The 16,075-nt window shown below is 36.6% G+C and overlaps 1 protein-coding gene across 2 annotated transcripts in view; it reads right to left on the bottom strand.

The window, feature by feature from the left end:
- NRXN1 (neurexin 1) overlaps nucleotides 1–16,075 on the bottom strand; it is a 994,129-nt gene that overhangs the window by 166,462 nt on the left and 811,592 nt on the right. The gene's annotated exons all lie outside the window — the stretch shown is intronic.

Here is a 16,075-nt window from a genome sequence, read left to right on the forward strand (position 1 = left end):
GGGAAAAGTCAGATTTGTTTCTGGAAATATCGTAGTCTCTGACAGTTGTATGCCTCGATTATTTTTATTTAATATATCTTCAAAATAGCTATTGTATTACCAATATGAATAGAGGCAATAGTCTTTTTGTTACATCAGAATTATATGTGTGTGTGTGTGTGTATTAATGTTCACTTTATGAGCACTATGTCTTATTAAGAAGGCTTAATAAGGAGAAATAATTTTACAGGGTCAATGTTGGGGCTAAGCAATTACATTTGCTATCTTTTTAATACTAGTAGTTACATACTTTTTTTTTGACTAATTGATTTTTTGAACCTTTTCAAAGGTATCTGAAGACAAAGCTTGAAATGTCCTGAGACTGACTTTTTAATACAAGGCAAATGCATTGCAGACTGAAGGAATAATTCCTTGCACCACTTGCTGGGGTACTGTAAAAAGCTAACAATTTTTGTTGATCTTCCACTGGCTTGAATACAGCAATTGAAGTTTATTGGAAAGGTTTATGACATGATATTGCAGGCTCTAATAAATGACTTTGGGATGCTGGGAAAACTCACAAAAGTTAAAGTTATTACCTGAACCTCATAGGGGCAATTAGAAACGCAACCTAAGTGTTAAGCCAGCAGAAAGAAACACAATAAATTATTAATTAAAGGCTTTGTCTATGTTTAGAGAAGAAGGTGGTAAAAAAAAAATGCATTGAAAAGAAATCATCATATATTCAATCATGAAAGTCAAAGATTAGACTTAGAAAGCATTTTCCAAACAATCTGGGGATTTTGATGGGGTCAAATCACTAATGAAAAAGGACACTCAGAGGGATTCTCAAAATAATCTACCCAAATTGCTTTGCATATCTAAAAGGGGAGTGCTGGAATACCCACAGAAGTGGGTCCTGAAGGAAGCAAGGAAAACCTTTGCTCCTTCCATACCACTTCTCCCCTTCTGAGGAACAAGCAAAATTCTCCTCCCCCAAGCCACATCCTTGAAATGGACATTTCTAAATATGTTCAGGCAGATCAAGTTAACAACCATTTAAAACATGTTGTAGTAGGAGTATAACAGCCTTTTCTCAAATACAGGACTGTAGCTAATGCCATTGATTAAGACTAGATTTTCGTCAACATCTCTGGTTTGGTGCTGCTCTTTCCTGTGATGCATCCTATGAAAAATGACGTAAAAATCCCTGTCTCTTTCTGGTGGTGAAGGGGGTGGGGGCAGGGGGGAGGCAGTGAGATGCCAACAGAAGTGAACTATTTTCATTATTTTCTGAACTGTCACAAAAAGCAAAAATTGCCTCTGTGCATGTGTGCACGAGTGTTCCAAGTATGTGTTCGTGGAAAGCCTTGGGAATAAAGGGAGAAGTGGACGAACATCTAAAAAATGGATGGTTGTGGTGGTTTTTATCAGAATCTGTTTGGGCAAGAAAATAAGAACTGAAAGCAGATACACTTTGAAACATTTTCAGCCCATATCCTGCTGCTTTCACATTGAAAAGTAAGGACCATAAAACAACAAAAACTCATTAGATGCATGCAGTTCTCTTCACTCAGTAAAATCTCCGACAATGTTGTGCAAAATAACAGCAACTTTTGAATTACGAAATTATTAGGGCTCCCCATGAAAATTCTTTAACCCAGAGATAAAGGAAAATGGCAATAAAGAGAGCTAGGGGGAAGATTTTTCATACCCTGCTCCTAAATCCATAATTTAAACCCAGGCATAAAGTGTGGATAAGCAAAAGTAGCATTTGCATGCAGCATACATTTGAGTCTAAAGGTAAAAGGCAATGTTTAAAAACACATTTTTAATAAAGCATGTAATATAGAATTTGACAAATAGCAGAGTAAACGTAGATTGTAGTAAGAGCAAGTATTACACGATTAAACCTTCTTTCAAAAATCATTTCTTGCTATGTGGCTTAAAAAAAAACAAACAAAACAAAACCACAATCTGCTTTAGATAGTATTATAAGCAATAGATTAGTCTGCATGTCTTCACACAGCCACCAGAAAAGACTTTCAATGAGTACTTCTACCGATTCAGTGAGCCAAATCATCAAGCTTCAGGCTGTCAGGGCAAAAACAAATTTTTTTCACCATAAAATTTGACAAGATTGTGACAAAAATATATAAAATACACTTGCCAGCATTCCCATTGTGAAAAGTACTAGAATTGGTGCAAGGCCTCTATTGCTAAGAAATTTAATATAATTACTTTTTTATGGTATTGTCTAGACTTCACAGAATTGGCAGGGTTTTTGTTATAAGTCTACACTGGAAAGAAATTAAATAAAGATGTAGTTGTTCTTTCTTCTATTGTAGGAGCTCTGCACCAGGCTAGCCACCTTCCAAAAGAGTGACTGTGGTTTAGCAAATTAACCTGGAGGTAACGGTATTTATGGGTCAATGCAGAAGTAAATCTAGTGTTATGCTTAAGAGAATGTGCCCCTCGAAGAGAAAACTGGAAAGAAAAAAAAAAGATTGTAGAGCAGGGATTCTCAAACATTGTAAGTCATCTGAGAGCTTGTTTAAAAGTTTGATGGATAGGATCAATCTGTCTAAGAAATCTTTAAATAAAATGAATGTAAATTATATGGTAGTTTTTCCTCCTTGTTATAGTTTCTAAAGATTATAGGCTAGACATATTAAGTACTTATTTTTTAGGAAAAAATCGAAATAGCAATTTGACTATGACACTTCAATCGTTGAATTTCTCCCTGGAGAAAAATTGTAAGAAAGACTATTCTAAAGAAAAATTTCCTTTCTCTAGCTTTTAGAAGTAATGCAACAATGGGTGGGTGGGAAGAGATCAACAAAAGATCTTGTATGCATGTATGTACAACCCATGGGCACAGACAGTAGCGTGGTGAAGGCCTGGGGTGGGGGGTGGGCGGCTAGAAGGGGTCAATGGATGAAAAAAAAGAGGATATATGTAATACTTTCAACAATAAAGTTTTTTTTTTTTTTAAAAAAAAGCAGTACAACAAAAATAGACAGTGTGGCTCTGTATTTGATTTTTTTTTAATTTATTTAAAAGCGGACTCCATAACTCTCCTTAGAAACCATAGTAGTGAACTGGTGATCTCTATGGCCTTAATGTTACCAAGTCAGTCAGAGGTTAGGCTTTTGCTTCCATTGCTATAAAAGGACCATGATATAATCAAGGACAGATATCAGTCAAAGCTTTCTGGGAACATTAAGTCTGGAATACATTTTACTTCACCAGTAGGAAGATTTCTTTGCACATAAGTCTGCATTACCCCACTTTCTAGTAAAGCCAGGTTCATTTTTGTATGGAGAAAGACCTGGTTCATCTCAAAAAAGGCACAAACCTACATGCTTGCCTGTCCTTTTGTAGTAGGTCTTGCATTCTTTCTGAGAAGCTCCAGATTTAGGTTTAACAGCAGGCTTAGAGCAGATGCCTCCTGTCTCTGTAATACTAAGAGCTTCATGCTGCTCACCTTATCCAAGTCAAAATTTTCCCACCTATTAATTTGAAATTTAGCATCTGAGAAGCAGCCACTGCACTGGCTTATTTCTAAGGGATGCTTTGTCAGAATTTCTGAACATTACGGGTTTGTTTGTGTTTTGGAATTCTGAATGTGTTGTGTGTTGAAAATCTTTTTTTTTTTTTTTTAAGAAAAGAATAAAACGATTTTTCTTATGGGATACTTTTCTTGCTCTATGCAAAAGGAAGCATTTTCGGGCCTTCTTTCATGTGGCAAAGAGGAGCTGACGTCACAATTAAGTGTTGGAAAAGAACAAGTAAAGCTGTCTTTATTTGCAGACGACATGATATTGTACATAAAAAGTCCGAAAGACTCCGTCAAAAAACTAATAGACTTAATAAATGAATTCGGCAATGTAGCAGGATACAAAATTAACGCCAAGAAATCTATGGCCTTTCTATACACCAATAGTGAACTTACAGACAGAGAGACTAAAAAGGCAATCCCATTTACCATCGCACCAAAAAAATTAAGATACCTAGGAATAAACTTAACTAAGGAGGTAAAAGACCTATACACGGAAAACTACAGGACACTGAAAAAAGAGATAGAGGAAGACGTAAACAGATGGAAGAACATACCATGTTCATGGATTGGTAGAATCAACATCATTAAAATGTCCATACTACCCAAAGCAATCTATAGATTCAATGCACTCCCCATTAAAATACCAACGGCATATTTCACAGACCTTGAAAGAACTCTCCAAAAATTCATCTGGAATAAAAAAAGACCCCGAATAGCCACAGCAATCCTGAGAAAGAAGAATAAAGTAGGAGGGATCTCCATACCAGATTTCAAGCTGTATTACAAAGCCACTGTTCTCAAAACAGCCTGGTACTGGCACAAGAACAGACATATAGATCAATGGAACAGAATAGAGAATCCAGATATTGACCCAAACCACTATGCTCAATTAATATTTGACAAAGGAGGCATGAACATACAATGGAATAAAGACAGTCTCTTCAATAAATGGTGTTGGGAAAATTGGACAGATACATGTAAAAAAATGAAGCTTGATCACCAACTTACGCCATACACAAAAATAAACTCAAAATGGATACAGGACTTAAACATAAGACGGGAAACCATAAAAATACTAGAGCAATCCACAGGCAGCAAAATGTCAGACATATGCCAAAAGAAATTCTTCACTGACACTGCCCCTAGGGCAATGGAAGCTAAAGAGAAAATTAACAAATGGGACTACATCAAAATAAAAAGCTTTTTCACAGCAAAAGAAACCATCAACAAAACAACAAGAAGGCCCACTGCATGGGAGAACATATTTGCAAATGGCATCACTGATAAAGGTTTAATCTCCAACATCTACAGGCAGCTTATACAACTTAATAAAAGGAAGATAAATGATCCAATAAAAAAATGGGCAACAGACCTAAATAGAATCTTTTCAAAAGAAGACAGAAGGAAGGCCAAGAGACACATGAAAACATGCTCAACGTCACTAATTATCCGAGAGATGCAAATCAAAACAACAATGCGGTACCATCTCACACCTGTCAGAATGGCTATCATCAACAAATCAACAAACGACAAGTGTTGGCGAGGATGCGGAGAAAAAGGAACCCTCGTGCACTGCTGGTGGGATTGCAGACTGGTGCAGCCACTGTGGAGAACAGTATGGAGTTTCCTCAAAAAACTGAAAATGGAACTCCCATTTGACCCAGTAATCCCACTCCTGGGAATATATCCGAAGAAACTAGAAACACCAATTAGAAAGGATATATGCACCCCTATGTTCATAGCAGCACAATTCACCATAGCTAAGATTTGGAAACAGCCTAGGTGCCCGTCAGCAGATGACTGGATCAGAAAACTGTGGTACATCTACACAATGGAATACTATGCTGCCATAAAAAAGAAGGAATTCTCATCATTTGCAGCAACCTGGGAGGAATTGGAGAACATTATGTTAAGTGAAATAAGTCAGTCAATGAAAGAAAAATACCACATGATCTCACTCATTTATGGATAATAAAGAACATTATAAACTTGAACAAAAAGATAGATACAGAGACAGTAAAGCATCAAACAGACTGTCAAATTACAAGGGGAAGGTTAGGGAGAGGTGGGGGAGATAAGAGATCAATCAAAGGACTTGTATGCATGCATATAAGCATAACCAATGGATGCAAAACTCTGGGGGGTGGGGGCATATATGGGAGTGGGGTGTGGGGAGGGCAATGGTAAGATATGTACACATATAATACCTTAATAAAAAAATTGAAAAAAAAAAGAAAAGAATAAAACGATTTTTCTTATGGGATACTTTTCTTGCTCTATGCAAAAGGAAGCATTTTCGGGCCTTCTTTCATGTGGCAAAGAGGAGCTGACGTCACAATTAAGTGTGGATGCAAGTCCTTCTGAAACTCCCCCCGCAAAGAAATTACAGGTTCCCCTTATCTTTTATCTAAGCTTCCATTGTCAGGTGTAAAGGCCAAGGCAGGGATCAGAGATGCACACCTTACAGTGAACAAAAAAAAATGGTTAAAAAAGAAGATTCATTTTTAAAAATTCTACAATTTGATTGCAAAATACAGAAAGTGTCTATTTCAGGTTGAGTGGAAAAAATAGAGTAAAAGAGCATAATCTTAGCTCAAGAGATTTTGGGTTAAAATCCTAATGCAGCTTACAGGGCAAAAGGTACTAACATATATAGGTATATGTTTATGAACCTTTTAGTTCATGTATCAATCCTTGCAACTGCCACCTCACCTATCTGGTTAGTGTCATTTTCCTAGATTTGCTTGATTCGTTTTTATATTTCAGTTTTGCTCTCTTTAACTATTCCACTAGCATTCAAGATGAATGACAGAAAGTATGCATTTGCAATGTCTCACAAAAAGGCATTTTCATGAGTTTTTGTGTTTTGTTTTGTTTTTGAAATGTGTTTTTGGTTTAATGAAAGCAGGGACCTGTTATATTTTTAACATGTGCACCCACTTAGTTCTGCTTGGAACAGGTGTTAAATTCCTGCTCTATTGTTGATCAAGAAGCCAATCTATAAGAGCAAACAAAAAGACAATGTGATATTATGCTTAAATTATTCTCACTTTCTCTGTTTCTTACTTAAATGCAGCCTTAGTACATTCTGATTTGTAGAATGCTTTCAAACTAGATATATTATGTGAAGGAAAACATCAATAAAAATCTCAAGCTTAAAAACTAAATATGATTCAGACATGGAAAATGTTTAAGGACTCAAATATATATACACACACACATGCATATGGGTAAGGTAGAACCTAGACCTAGGAACCAGGTATGTATTAAAAAACTATTAATCCCAATACTGTTTACAGTTTATTTTTTAGGACTAACTTATTAATTTAAATTCATCCTCATAACTTTTAAAAATAATTGCTTTTTAAAATAGGTACTCTGCTATATTAAGAGGAGGTGAATGTTACCGCATGTGAGAGGAAAGTAGACTAATCCATTCCCACAGTCTAGTTATTGTTTAAACATGAATGTATATTTCATTAAAGCAGGTAACTCAATAAAGTTATTGAATTGATTGATTTGGTAATAATATATACTTTTTAATATTGCTTCCTGTTTGAAATATAGTATATCACAGATTCAGGGTAAGATCTGAAAAACTAGTCCTATATACTGTTAAAAAGATAAAAAACACTTTTCACTGTTGTAATCACTGATGCCACAATCCTTTATTTCCATTAAAGCTTTCTAAAGAAATTTTGGGTAAGCTACTGATGATTTCAGATCCATTGACTTAGCGTGGCTTTGATTAATGGCTGATACTTGAAATTAGAGTGTGATAATAACAGGAATTAACATTTATTAACATTTCACATATGAAAGACACTGTTTTAAGCACTATACTCATCTCATTTAACCTTCACAATAACTTGAAATAGACAATGTAATGATCTTCATTTTACAGATGATGAAACTAAGTCACAGAGAATTTAGCAAAGATCATACAGCTAACCAGTGGTAGAACTTGGATTAAAATCTTCTTTATTTCAAAGTACCTTAAACACTGCATTGCACAGCTCACAATAAAAGCTTTTTATCCATGAGAGTATAATGTAAGATGCAAAACTGAGGGATATAAATGATGATTCTTTTGATTGGGAAGGAAGAAACATTCTAATGCTTTACTTTTAAGACTTACTGAGACTGAATCATTGATGTACTTAAAGCAAGTATAAAGTAAACCACAAACATTAGCCCTTTCCTAAGATTTCCAAAGGTCAATATAGCTATGGGTTATTTACAATGCAATATGAAACAACGCGGATGGGAATGGAGACACACCTATTATATAAACACAGTCTGCAAAGGCAATTTTCTTCAGAAAATCTCTTCAAATGCCTTTGGAGAGGAAGAAGTACAATCACTGAATCTTCATAAAAAAGTCTGCTGAACACAACTGAAGGCAGTCCTTCAAGTCTAGACAGACACGGGCCACGAGAGCTGATACATTTTCTGTTTAAATAACCCCTCAAAAAATTCCACTTGTTTACCAAAATCTATTCACACTTGTTGAGAAGCTTCTTTCTTCACTTATCTGAATGTGACAATGAATCAAAGTATCTTCTCTTATGTTACCAGATGTGATAATGGAGAAGCTCAGCTCCAAACCACAGGCTAGAGGATGCCTTTTCAGTGCTTTGTGGGAGGAAAGGCTAATTTTTCCAAGTAAAAATCCCTCCCTAAGGAGTTGTATTAATGAGTTCCTCAGCATTGCTTGACACTTCGCTATATGCTAATTATTTCAAGCTTACTGGCAAGATTTTTCCAGTGTCCTGTGCTAAAGAGATCACCCACATGAACTGTAATCCATTCCCCACTTGCTATTTTCACAAAACATGGGGCTTTGTTCTTTGTGTTTGTCTGTTGGGAAGGCATTTTAATCTCATCTGACGGGACCTGCTCAAATCGAAGAAATGTGCATAGAAACAACTAGCAGCTGATTGCTTGTTCCAGATGTGTTCCCCAGTGCTTGGTAGGGCAAAGATTCCTTTCTAATTCCCAGGGATGGCATCCATTAACCTATATCCTTGAGGAATCAGGCTTTTCTTTCCAAACATGGGACACACGGACACACACACACAGAGACACACACAGCCCAAAACCTCTGCCTTCCTATAACTTTCATTCTAGAGTGGGGAAACAGATTGTGAGAGGGGTGTCCGACTGCCCATTTAGGCCCGATCCCGATGGGCCTAAATGGGCAGTCGGACATCCCTCGAGGGGTCCCAGAATGGAGAGGGTGCAGGCTGTGCTGAGGGACACACACATACCCCCCGAGCACGAATTTCATGCACCGGGCCTCTAGTTGCTTTATAACTCCTCATACATTTGTCAATCAAACATTTATTGTCCATAACAATATTAAAAACTCCTTCACTGTTGTTACTTGTGTGTATTTAAATAAGCACTCCTATTTTTTGAACTGTCTCTTCTTCCTTATATTCTTCTGAACATTCAGCATCGTACCAGCGATTATATTAGTCCTAAAATTAATGGTTGATTTATTGAAAATGTGGCAGCAACATTAACCATCAAATCATAATGTCGATTCTCAGCAGTTCTAAATTTCAGTAGTAGCATTTGAATGTAAAATTAGCACACTTGAATAAAATATACATTATCTTCTTTTTCCATCTAAAATCTCTTAGTACCACGAACATATATTTCCCAAGTTTTCCCTTTCATGTGCCTTTAAGTATGTAAGATTTGACATCCAGCCTTGCACCAGAAAGAGGGGCTGACAGGATATGAAATCCCAGGGATAACAGGGATCTTGCTATTTCTCTTCCAAGAATTTTTTTTTTTTTTTCCAGACTGAGCCAGAAACTGAAAAGACAAAACTGGGACAACCCAGTGACAAGAGAGCAAGGAAAAATCATGTCTTTTTTTGCATAAAAACATATTAACTCAAGAATCTGGCTTTAATATTAATAGTGTTGGTTACAGTTAAGCTTTAAAGTTAATGACATTCTGTATGCTGATCTAGGAACATGAATACCATGTTGCAGATGGGAGCAGAAATTAGCAATAAAGAAAAAAAATGTTCACAGAGTTTAAAGCACACACATACCCATGCTCACACCCAGGCCAGGGTAATAGGAAAGAACCTGGGTATTTTTTTGGAAGCGACCTTTTTGAAGAAGTTCACATTATTTATCATTTTGCTGTGCTTTTCTGTGGTATAACCTAACTAAGAGTTTTTAACAAAAGGTAGCTTTCTGTTCTGGAAAATTATGAGTGACCTGTTTACTGCAGTAGGAAATAGTATGCTGTTCTATTCTAGAGACCATAGAAAGAGAACAAAGCAAAAGAACAATAACAGAGAAAAGGGAAATTACAGTCTTAAGAACAAAAACTTATTCCCTCCATTTTAGTCCCTAAACTGACTACTAATTTGCTGCCTCTGGCTAGGGTTTTAAATATATGCCCTTTTCAGGCTACAATTTTAATGTAATATTGACATATTGAGCATGCAGTACATATTAGACTATTGCTCTTTCTCTGCAGATGTTTGTTTGGCCTTGACTAAATGTAAAACAACAACAACAACCCAGCCTTCCTGCCTTTTTTTCTGTCTGTAATTCACCTTCTTACATAGTTAATTATTGTTCCATCACTTACAACATATGCTCTGTTTATGTGGTAGCTTCAAGTTCAATTCTGCAGATAACAGAAAAGGCTTATTGCAATATTCTAAATGTAGGAGATCTTTGGCTGAAGAAATAATTAGTACTGCTGATACAACTGATGTAGCTGCATTTTCTGCAAATTTTCAGAATATACCACTTCAGAAAAGTTAAGAAATAATAAAAACAAAAATAAAAGGTGAATAATTCCCCCTCTTTAGAGTCAGTATACTTTATTATTAAACATTCATTCTCAGCCTACATCAGAAAATACTTGAAGCATATGGAGATCAGTTTTCTTATTTTTTTTTCTTTTATTTTCTTGAAGAGGGCCTCTCATTAACACTAATTGAAACTATGCCCAGAAAAAAAAACAACATTAACATTAATGGAAACTATGCATAGAAAAAGCCCTAGATTAGTTTTTGGTCTTTTAAAGAGCTTATGCATTGCTGCCTGTCCCAAAAAAGACAAAATGGAAAGCTACTAATCACATTTTGCCTCATCTCTTTAAATTATATATTTCATTAAATTATATTTAATAAATCCTGAATTGGAACCAGCATAAGGAAATTCGAGCTGCAATAATGTTTACTCCCCCAATAAGCCAAAAGCTTGCACAAACCATGCACCTTATTGAAAGTCACCGGGCAAGTTATAGGACCATGATTCTCGTGAGCATCTTCTTTGTGCTTGCCATTAGGCTGTCTGCCAGAAGTTGAAATGATTAGCAGGAAATATAAATTTCATAGCTCTGCTTTGCAGTTCCCCAGTCACTCCCAGACCCTCCATCCACTGGGAAGATAATGTGAATCAGAGCCTATCAACGGAATATATGACATTAGCGGAATCAGCTAAGGCAGTGTTCGGCAAACTGCAGCTCGCGAGCCACATGTGGCTCTTTGGCCCCTTGAGTGTGGCTCTTCCACAAAATACCACGTGCGGGTGGGCACGTACAGTGCGATTGAAACTCCGTGGCCCATGCGCAGAAGTCGGTTTCCGGCTCTCAAAAGAAATTTCAATCAATCGTTGTGCTGTTGATATTTGTCTCTTGACTAATGAGTTTGCCGACCACTGAGCTAAGGCATGGGGGGACCTTAAAGGGGCAAGGCAAAGGAAACAAATAGAAACACATTCTTTACTTAATACTCCACCTTCGCAACAAACACTGCTGTGATTTAAATAAAAAAAACCTCAAAGCATTATTAAAACCACAAATGACCTAAACATTTTTTTAAAATGCTGCTTGAAAAAGGTGTGGGAATATTTTTGTCTCTTGAAATAGGATTGTGAAAACATTTTAATTTCAAATATAGTAATTCTCCCTAGTTAGTCAACTTACTGGGACTTGGGCTTTCTGAGATTAACCAGTATCTTCTCAGCTTTTTCATGTCATCATCAGGGTTCCACAGAAAACTGGCAATAGGTTACTGCTTTTAATAATCTTTCTAGATAATTCACTGTACGTCTTATCACGTATCGGTCAATATAGGAGATGCAAGAACTGGAAGATAGCAGAGAGCTATCCAATGACTGTGCTGTAGAATGATGAGGAAGCAGACAAAATATGAAAGCCTTCATGTTACTTTGTTTTTTAACATATCAAGAATAGCCCCTAAGGCTTAAGTCATAGCAAAATAATCCTCAGATTTTCATCTAGGTGTAATAAAAGTCAGATAAAATAAGAAGCAAAAGAAAGAGAGTCATCAGAGAAAGGAACAGCTTTCAGCTTGGCTTGATGGTGAGAGCTTTTACACACTTCTCACGGAGCATCAAGTGAACATGAGCCCTTCCCTAACTTCATTGCACTGTTCTTTCTCTCAATGACTTCTTCTATCCTATCTTCAGAGGTTTCTTCCTGCATTATATTCCATATGTAAAGTGGCTGATAGTTTGGTTCCCTGGGTAAGAGAAGGAAATTTAAGACATGGCAGCGTAATCAAATTTTTTTAAAAGCTGCCAGGTTGAACAGAGATGATTTTGAGCTTTCCCATGAGACCTTGGATGTTTGTTTTGCTCTACATTGTCTGGCACGTGGTAGGAGTCATAATTGGGAAGATAGATCTGAGAAGATGTATGTTTGGTGGTATCAGAACATGGAGATATGGGGAAAAGAGAAGGAGAAAGACAATGAGTCATGATGACATTTTTCATTCCCTGGATTCAGTCTTTCTTTAGTCCATTAGCCAATACATCTGCTCTGATGCTTTAGCCAAGGTTGAGTTATACTTCTTCCTTCTGCATTTGAGAGTGTCCGAACTAATACTATAACACTAGGAAACATGGGGACACAAGCTTGACCACCTCGTGCCTTTTGACAATAAAAGTAGGGTTTAAGCAATAAATATCTGCACTGATGGACTTCCAATCAGTGGACAATTTGTCTCCAGAAAAATAAAATGGAAGCCTTGGAGTCAATTTTATCTTTTTGCTTTTTGAATACATAATATGATGCTCAACACTAGTACCCCAGGAGAACATAATTTGTCTAAATCCAAACACTCTTAATAAGAATAGTATAAAAAATATGAATAAACTTATCATGATTAGCAAACCAAACTGAAACAAATTAATCATCAAGGTGGTAAAACTCAAAGGAAACCCCATGGTTTTGCTGATGTCTTAGTTGATAGCACAGAAAACCAAACAAACCAAGGAAATTATCCTATTTGAATATCTCAGTTTTACAATATTTATGTAAATAACAAAGGATTTTATCATAAAGTTCAAATGATGCGAAACTTAGAGGGAAGCAAAACCAGCTCTCTTTGTTCAAAGCTCCTAGTGCCGCTGCTTAAACTGAAAAATTGAGTACAGCTCTGACTATTCAAATACATTTTCTCACTAAAATTGGGCATATCAGTGAAGCAAGATGCTGAGAAGTACACTGACTTGGCATTTCCACTGAAATATAATTGAAAAGGTAGTTTTTATCCTACAGAGAAAAAATTATAGAAAATTAAAATTTATATAGGGATTTTGTAATGAAATAAAATAACTAATCCAACCACTCAAGTAAAATAAGCACACAAGATGTGGCGTAAAACACCTACTAGAAATTAAGGGGAGTAACTTCTACTTAAGCAGTTCCCAAACTGAGCTGCAAGGAATGCTGCTATATATGTACTATATGCCACCTCAATGAAAAAGAAAACTATGCCAAAGCAAAAAAAAAAAAAAAAGTTTGGGAAGCTCTAAGTTGAATAAATTTCAGCTTCCTCTATTATTTTCATTATTAACCATTTACATGCTAATCAGCATCATGGTCTCCCAAACCATTAAGTCCAATTGTAATCTGCAGAAGTCTTGAGGATGCCCTGCTTTATGTATCCTCCAAGTGAAGACTGGGAGGGAGTGGATGCTGCTGAAGGCAGATGAGGTTTTGAGGACTTGGGATCCTGCCAATTCTTTTCCAGAAACAATGACTAACAGTATTTAAAACCAAAATGATTAAAAAAAATTCTACATAAACATAAGCCAATTTATTTAACTTAAGTAGGTCTTTATTGGTACCACAGTAAATAAGAGAAGTTGATTCCTTCTTGAAACCATGTTCAGGCATCATATGGGCACTTCTAAAACCCATTTCAATTTTTGCAGGACACTCAGATTATTTGGAAGCAACTGTTCAATGAGTAAACTTAGATAAGATTTTCAAAACTGTGTTTCTCAGCTTGTGTTGAATGATGTAAACATGTTCACTAAAAATCTTCAAGAGAATGGTATTCATGCAGCTCTTTGCCTGGAGTATCATAATTATCATTAACACCTCTTCCCTGGCATACTCTGAGAGGCTAGTATTTCAAGGACTATCTGTTTGAAAACCACTGACTAATGAAACTTACTATGTGAGTTTATCATGGAAAATGAATTAGAGTTTTCTTTGGTAATTTTCAATATGTAACCAAGTCCAGTCATGTAATCCTTAGCCAAGCCCAAAGTTGAACTAGTTACAATTGAGGTTGGGTGCCATAATGAATGGGAATGACTCTTCTGCAGGATGGGGGGACCTTGTCCTGAACATCTCTGTGATCTCTAAAGTGCTCTGCACAGAACTGACACTAACCTCAATACATGTTTCTTCAATGAAGGAAGAAAGGCTCTGATGCCACTTACAGTACAGAGCCGTTTTCATCTTTAAAGCTCTTTATTCATATTAATCCAGCTATCTGCATTTTGCTGGTGGGTAAAGGCTGGAGAGGCTAAATGGGCTGTTAAAGGCCAGAGAGAGTAAACCCCTTCTGTCAGAATTAGAAATTGGCAATTACTGATTTTCAGTCATATGTCCCTGGCTTTATTCAGGGGGGAAAATTAAAGAAGAATAACCATATAACAAAGGCCAGGCAACTATTGGTTAGTCTACTGCTGGGACAGTCAATAGTAGTTAAGCAAACAAACACACTAGATGGGCCCAATAGCTCTATTGAACAGTTCTTTTTGGTGTGTGTGGGTGTGTGTGTGGGTGTGGGTGTGTGTGTGTGTGTGTGTGGGTGGGTGTCAGTCAACACACTGTGATGCAGAATTACCTGTTTCCATTTGCAATTCTACAACTTCTAGGTGCCACATGCTGTTTACTTTTGATGGGATAAAAAGGAAACTATTTTTAATCTAGTAAATGACATTTATTTAGTTTGGAAGTTGCTATCTTAAGGAGGTGGGGGAGAATTATAGGGGAAAAGATTGGCAATTAGAACCAAGAGTATATGGGCTGATCTAAGACTAATACCCAGTGGCCAGGTGTCCGCTGGAAGCACCAGAGAATGCTGTTGTGGGAAGATGAAGATAAATCCCCAAGTAGCTGGCTTGGGCTTGGACTGACAGGTATGTGGCACTTGAAGATGTAGGAGAAGTGGCTGAGGAAGACTGCTAGATCGGGACAGGGCTGAGGTCCACAGAAAGCCTCTGTTCCTAGGTTACATAAGGCTGGGTATAGGCCTCAGTGCAGTCTACAGTATGGAAGTTGATGACAAGGTGGGCCATCTGGGCTACCAGAAGCGTTCTAAAGAGAAGTTAATGAAAGAAACATTGCTAGATCAGAACAACCACTGAAAATTCTCCAGGGAAATGATTGTGTGAACAACTTGGGTGGAGTAGAGATGTGACATCAGCACCACCCATCATCTCCCTGCAGGATGGACTTTTCTCTAGGTGCACAAAGATCTGTTGAAATCCTAACAACTTTAAGATTCCGATCTAGAATGATCATTCAAGAAAAAAATTTTATAACCCAATGGGTGTCCTGGCAAACGAAATCTAAATTTAAACCACAGACATGGGAGAAGGAAAACCTCTGTTTGTTCTCAGGTGAAGAAAGGCTCTCTCATGGGAGATTGTATGACCACATACATAGTTAAGAAGTCATAAACTTCTAGAGCAGAAAGGGTCTTAGTATCACCTGAACTACTTTTGCTGTTTATAGGTAGGGAATTGAAGTCTTGAGAAATTATTTCCCCGCATCAATTTTCTAACTGGCAAAGCAAAAACTAGATAACTTTTCTTTGCATATATCTTGGATTTCTCTTTAAATTAAAAACCTCCAAAGCAACAGAACACCTAATAAATATTAGTTAGGAATACAAATAGCTGAGGTATTCTCTTGCCTGGTTATCTGAACATAACTAAACATGCAGTCTAAATCAAACTGACAAACCTATTCTTCTTGTATGTCCTGAAACAAAGATTCCCTAGATACAAAAACTTCACATTCTTCAAGGTAGTCCAAGATTAAGTTAACCAGTGGAGGAATACAACTAAGGAAAATCACTCCTGTGGTCTGAAGTTGACTTAGAATTGTGTTTTGTTTTTGTTTTTTGAAAAGTGAACAAAAAATGTTTTGAGATGTTGCTGTCAAAACTAATCAAAACTAACCAGAAATATCAGAATACCAAGGGAAAATAAGATATCTTCC

Source organism: Cnephaeus nilssonii (genome assembly GCF_951640355.1).
Source record: "Cnephaeus nilssonii genome assembly, chromosome: 15".
NCBI lineage: Eukaryota > Metazoa > Chordata > Mammalia > Chiroptera > Vespertilionidae > Cnephaeus > Cnephaeus nilssonii.